This window comes from Gekko japonicus, unplaced genomic scaffold (genome assembly GCF_001447785.1).
Source record: "Gekko japonicus isolate JY-2015 unplaced genomic scaffold, Gekko_japonicus_V1.1 scaffold1792, whole genome shotgun sequence".
Lineage (NCBI taxonomy): Eukaryota > Metazoa > Chordata > Lepidosauria > Squamata > Gekkonidae > Gekko > Gekko japonicus.
In genome coordinates, this window is record NW_015175413.1 from 222794 (window position 1) to 229417 (window position 6624).

Sequence of the window (6624 nt, forward strand, 5' to 3'; positions counted from 1 at the left end):
GGTGGGTTAGGGATGGGAAAAGGTCATACCAAGTATAGGAGCAGCTGAAGGAACTGCACCAGGCTAAGATGGGAGGGACATGTTTGGGGGAAGGGAAAAAAACCCAACCCTATGGCTTAGGTTTCTATATTTATAACCCAAACAGGCAAGCAAAATTTAAAGAGGGATGATCAGGGCAAAAGAGCTGTAGCCTCTCATGGAAGCAAGTAAGAGTGGAGCCCGGCGCCATTGGGGTCTTTTAAATCCCATGTCGGGCCCGCTTTGTTCCAGCCTTGATAGCATTCTTTGCAGCAGGGGTCGAGGCTTTGGCCATAGGATGGTGTTGGGATTCAGGAAGGGTGCATACACGTTTTCAGACAATTGCTGTAAAACCTCACAAGGGGAGCCTCAGGGTTTCAACGGCATCAGAACCAGACTGTGCTGTGGGATCACACCGCTCTACAGGCCCGTAGCCAGAATTTCTTTCAGTCGGGGGGGGGCATTTAATTTTTTTAGGGGGCTAATTGAATGAAAGGAATACCTGTCTCCTTCCCTGCACCTGCCACTGCATGGGGGCAATGCTCCCTCTAAGCCTTGGAGTCTTGTGAGCAAAAATTCTACTGGCATTAAAGTCGTGAGCGAGCCATTTAGCTACTGTATCAGTTAGTTTGTCCTGGAGCCACCCTTCCTGAGCTAGGACAAAATTATGTGAGCCAGGGGCTAAAAAAACCCCCTGTGAGATAGCTCACACTAGCTCAGCTTAGAGGGAACACTGCTCGGGGCCCCTGGGCTGGATGGGAAGTTGGTGGGGGGGCCTTGCCCGTAAGTCAGGGGGCCTAGCCCCGAGATGCCCCGCTGTGGCTACCAGTCTGCCGCTCTAGCAACTAGGAGAAACCATAAGGTTCAGCCACAGTCTTTCCTGCGCGATACAGGGGGTAATGCTGCTGAGCGCTTTCCGTATCAAAAATTCAAAAACAATTGATGCTCTGAGTTTGGTGTCTGCTATAAAAGGTCTCACGCCAGGTGGGTATCGTCAAATACGGGCCATAGAGGGGAATCATCCAGGGGAAGCGTCCGCATAGGCATTCTAGTGTTTAGGACTTCTGGCTGCCAAGAGTCTACAAGACATCTTTAAACTTTGCAAAGCCTCAACAAAATATGAGGCAGAAAACTGCATTTGCATAGAGGGGCTGAGGCAGGATGGGAAATGCCCCTTTGATCAACATTTCATGGTTCCTCGGTTGCATTCAGTTTTAAAAGGGGAACAAGTCTCCAACATCATAGTTATCAGTATGTCAATCCACAATGAAACTGGAGAGGCTGGGGCCGGGTTCCCCAGGCTTTATTACAGCATGAATTCATGATGAGCAAAGGGGTAGGGAAGACAGAAATGCCCAAAGCCAATCGAGATAGGGCAGCGACAGCATTACCAGCAGTTTACACCTGAGAATCCGTGTTAATCTGCTGCAGCAAATATGCAGGAGTTTGGGGGCGATTTAAAGACTAAAGAATTGAGCGTAACTTTAATTCTGATTGTTACTCTTAAGGTTCGTATTTCTCCCTCTTGCTCGCTCTTTTTTTTTTTTTTGCAGAAATTTACACGAGAGTTTAGGGTTAGTTTATTCGGTGTAAAACCAGCACAGATCAATTACAATCAATTATTCGGTGTAAAACCAGCACAAATAAATCACAATCAATTATTCGGTGTAAAGCCAGCACAGATCAATTGCAATCAATTATTCGGTGTAAAAGCAGCTCAAATCAATTACAATCAATTATTCGGTGTAAAGCCAGCACAGATCAATTACAATCAATTATTCGGTGTAAAACCAGCACAAATCAATGACAATCACCTCAATAGTGTCAATACAAAGAACGGTACTAATAAAATATATAAAATATCAAACATTTAAATAGAAACTGTATTTAAGAGTTAAAAATTTGCTAAAACTCTACATTTCTACAATACTCTAGCAGCCGTTGGCTAAGAGCCATTCAACTGTCGATAAGTGTTATAAGGGTTATAAAACTCTACTCCGCATCCCCAGATAAAACCAGCACAAATCAATGACAATCACCTCAATAGTGTCAATACAAAGAAGGGTACTAATAAAATATATAAAATATCAAACGTCTAAATATAAACTGCATTTAAGAGTTAAAGGTAAAGGTTCCCTTGCTCGAAAGCCAGTCGAATCCGACTCTAGGGTTGCGGTGCTCATCTCCGTTTCAAAGCCGAAGAGCCAGCGCTGTCCGAAGACGTTTCCGTGGTCATGTGGCTGGCATGACTAAACACCAAGGTGCACGGAACGCTGTTACCTTCCCACCGAAGCGGTCCCTATTTATCTACTTGCAATTTCTTGCTTTTGAACTGCTAGGTTGGCAGGAGCCGGAACTAGAGACAGGAGCTCACCCCATCTTGCGGCACCCGGGTCTTGAACTGCTGAACTACTGACCTTCCACAGCCTGCAGTTCAGTGTCACCGCAGTTACAAATTTGCTAAAACTCTACATTTCTACAATACTCTAGCAGCCCTTGGCTAAGAGCTATTCAACCGTCGATAAGTGTTATAAGGGTTCTAAAATTCTACTCGGCTTCCCCAGATTATTTCTAAGATTGTTCTAATTGAGAACTGCCGGAGTTGGGACGCGAGTGCAGCGGTGTCGCTCTGCCCCTAGGGGGCCACCGCTACCCAGGGAACAGAGTCCGGCCCTTGAGCGGCGACTCCGTTCTCAGGGCCCTAAAGCTCTCCGCCAAGGTCTCTCTTTGGCACGGATCTTTTGCAGCGTCGCCCCCATGCCATCCAGAGGGGCGACACCTGTGCGCAAGCAGCCTGTGAGAACAGAGGGGAGCCATAAGTCAGGAGCGGTGGGGCATGTTTTATTTTGGGCAGGAAGCCGTCTCTCCCCCCCTCCCCTCCCTCCCTAGGATGGGAAGGATGCGCCGACGGGGTTTTAAACACGCGGAGCTGGGAGCAGCGAGCTGCAGCCTGTAACCATCCAGCAGCACTCGCCAGGTAACGAAGTCAAAGCCCCCCCATCCCACCCACCCCCTCTCTTTTTTCCCTGCACGGCGCTTCTCTGGCTGTAGCCTTCCCCCTTTTTAAGAGAAACGAACAAAGCCAGACTTTAGCAACTAATCCTTCGCTTGCGTCCCGTGCGCCTCGGTGTTTAGTCATGCCGGCCACATGACCGCGGAAACGTCTTCGGACAGCGCTGGCTCTTCGGCTTGGGAACGGAGACGAGCGCCGCAGCCCTAGAGTCGGACTCGACTGGCTTTCGAGCAAGGGGACCTTTACCTTTACCTACCTTCGCTTGCTTGGGGAGGAAAGGAAACGTTAGGGGGGTTTATCCATTTCCCGTGGTAGGTGTTTTGGGGGGGGGGGTGGCGGGATCCCGGAGCGAGCCGATGGACTGCTCCGATTTGGGTCGCGACCGCCGCGTTCTCGGAACCAGGAGGCGCGCTTAAGCGCTAGCCGGCCGTTGCCTGCGATGCATTTTTGTCCTTTGCGCCTGGGGGGTGCATTCGCGGTGCTTCGTCCACGCGCGGCTGCCTGCAAGTGACTCGCCCCGGGCGGTTTCCAAAGCGACGCTGCGTTTTGCTCGGAAAGAAATCAAAAGCACGGAGAAGCCTCTAGCGGGGTTTACTTTTTTTTTTTTTTCTCTCCCTTTCTTCCAATCTAAGCTGCACACTCCGATTTGCGGTGTTCGAAAGGAAAGCCTATCCCCCGGGCGCACTGAATCTGCTGCCTATTATAGATAGCCCTGAGCAGTGTTCCCTCTAAGCTGAGTTGGTGTGAGCTAGCTCAGTTTTTTAGCCTCCAGCTCACGGATTTTTGTCTTCGCTCAGGAAGGAGGGCTCCAGAGCAAGCCAAATCGCTCGCTCACAACTTTAATGCCAGTGGCTCACAAAGAAGAAGTTTTGCTCACGAGATTCCACAGCTTAGAGGGAACATTGGCCCTGAGTGCTGAGAATGCAGCTCCGTACTGTACGAGGGAGGGCTGGAGAGCAGTGAGCTGTGTGCATTGGCAGATGGGAGTACAGGCAGGGGTGGATTCACCGTGAAGCGGACTAGGCACGTGCTTAGGGCGCCAGGGCCAAGAGGGACTCCAGCCAATGCTCCCTCTAAGCTGTGGAGTCTTGTGAGCAAGAATTCTACGTTGTGAGCTGCTGGCATTACAGTTGTGAGCAAGTGATTGGACTCCTGCATTATTTCGTTTGCTCTGGAGCCATCCTTCTGTGAGCTAGGACAGAGATGTGTGAGCCGGAGGCTAGAGAACGGTGAGCTAGCTCACACTGACTCAGCTTAGAGGGAACACTGGGCACCACAACGTTGGGGAAAGGGTGAAAAGCTCCGTTTGTACAGTATATTGTGTGATCCTATGAATAAATGTTTGTATTGCTGCAACCTGCATTGTAGATCTGGTCAGACAGGTCAACAACGAAAATGGACTGGGTCAGTGTGGAAGGGAGGAGGGGGGCACCAAGATTGGTCAGTGCTTAGGGCACCCGTGAGCCTTCGTCCGCCCCTGAGTACAGGAGAAACTCTCAGACCGATTTCACACAAGAGCTGCGCCCGCAGTCGCGCCTCCCTTTGCCCCGCTTCTATTGGTCAGTTTCCCACTCGAAGCCGCGCAGCCACCCGCGGCTTCGCCCGATTTCCCCCTCGGTTTTGTGATCCTTAAAAAACAGGATCACAGAACTGCGGGGAAAATCCGGCGAAGCCACAGGTCAAAAGGCAGCCGCGCGGCTTCGAGTGGGAAATTGACCAATAGTAGCGGTGGGAAGGTAACAGCGTTCCGTGCGCCTTGGTGTTTTGTCATGCCGCCACATGACCACGGAAACGTCTTCGGACAGCGCTGGCTCTTCGGCTTTGAAACGGAGATGAGCACCACAACCCTAGAGTTGGACTCGACTGGCTTTTGAGCAAGGGAACCTTTAACTTTACTTTTTAAAGAGAGGTGCGACCGCGGCGCAGCTCTTGTGTGAAATCTGTCTCACCCAGGCCATTCCCAGACAGATCAGCTGGTCTCCTGTTTGGGCAGTAGGATTTTTTTTTTTAAAAAAAAAAACACCATGAAAAATAACAATACAGATGCATTTAAAAGCATAATAAAAAGAATAGCTGTTGTAGCTTGCACTGTGACTCCATATCTTGTTTATGTGAAAATGCTGCTCTCTGCCAAAAGGAATGACCTTCATCTAATAAGCTTGAGGTGCAACTTCCCCCCCCACACACACACACAGTTCGCATCAGAAGGGTCTGGATCGCAAGTGTTTGGCTTCATTTCAGCGGCTGAAACCTTCTATTGGCTATTTAGAGTCGTTCGATGAATAGTGAATTCTTGGCTGCTTCAGGGACAGTTCTCTCCCCTTTGCTTCCAGACTGGAGTGTGTGTTTGTGGAGCGCTCCCATGATGTTGTCCTCCAATGGTTCACTTTCCCGATTTTCCCTCTCCTCAGCACATTCTTTCGCATTCCCAAACCTGCTTCTTACTACAGTATTTTTTTTTTTAAAGAACACAGTCCAAACACATTACAATGCTGTCTGGACGGGGAGGCATGCATTTTCAGAGGTCCCCACCCACACGGGCACTCAGTGCCGGATTTACGCATAACCTAAATAAGCTACAGCTTAGGGCCTCGCAATCTGCTGGGGCCTCAAATAAAAAAAAACCCATATAAAAATGATTTTAAAAATCTCATAGAAAAATCACTCAAATGAAGTCAGACATATCACGATGATAAATTCTAAATGATTTTAAATATACAAAATATAGGTAAAGGTAAAGGTTTCCCTTGCTCAAAAGCCAGTTCCAGAGTGGGCCCTGCAGGGGTATCACTCACTGGGTTGAATGGGGGTTCCTCATCTGCCTCTGCAGGGGGGGGGAGCAGCCCGTCAGTGTATTTTCTGTTGCTCTCTCACTCCCCCACCCCAAAAAGGGTCTTGCTCTTGTAATCTTGTGGTATATTCATTGTATACATGTAGTGGAATTGTCTGCTCTCTTCCCCTAATATCTGTGTGATTTGGTTTGGTCCTGCTGGATGGAGCTCTTGTTTCAGTTTCATTTTGTATGTGCTGAATGGACCTGAGAACAGGTGGCTCAGTGAGTACTGTAGCCTGGGAACCCACAGCCAAAGGGAAACATAAGAACATAAGAGATGCCAATGTTGGATCAGGCCAAAGGCCCATCCAGTCCAACACTCTGTATCACACAGTGGCCAGAAATACCAGTGCCATCAGGAGATCCACCAGTGGGGCCAGGACAGTAGAAGCCATCCCACTGTTGACCCCCCCAAGCACCAAGAAGACAGAGCATCACTTGCCCCAGAGCCCCTATCTATACCTTGTGGCTAATAGCCACTGATGGACCTCTGCTCCATATGCTTATCTAATTCCCTTTTGAAGCCGTCCATGCTTGTAGCCGCCACCACTTCCTGTGGCAGTGAATTCCAAGTGTTAATCACTCTTTGGGTGAAGAAGTACTTCCTTTTATCCGTTCTAACCCAACCGCTCAGCAATTTCATGGAGTGCCCACGAGTTCTTGTATTGTGAGAAAGGGAGAAAAGTACCTCTTTCTCTACCTGCTCTTTTACGTTACAGTGTAAGCCTTCAAGCTCCTTTTTAACTGCTGGGGGGGGGGG

The 6624-nt window shown here is 49.2% G+C and overlaps 1 protein-coding gene across 2 annotated transcripts in view; it reads left to right on the forward strand.

Moving 5' to 3' along the window:
* The first annotated feature begins 2808 nt into the window (after positions 1–2808).
* Positions 2809–6624, forward strand: part of LOC107122635 (proline-rich protein 33-like) — a 38555-nt gene continuing 34739 nt past the window's right edge. For both annotated transcript variants that reach the window (XR_001482929.1, XM_015425760.1), the window contains exon 1: positions 2809–2995. The gene's annotated coding sequence lies outside the window, so the exon portion shown is untranslated. The remainder of the gene's footprint in view (positions 2996–6624) is intronic.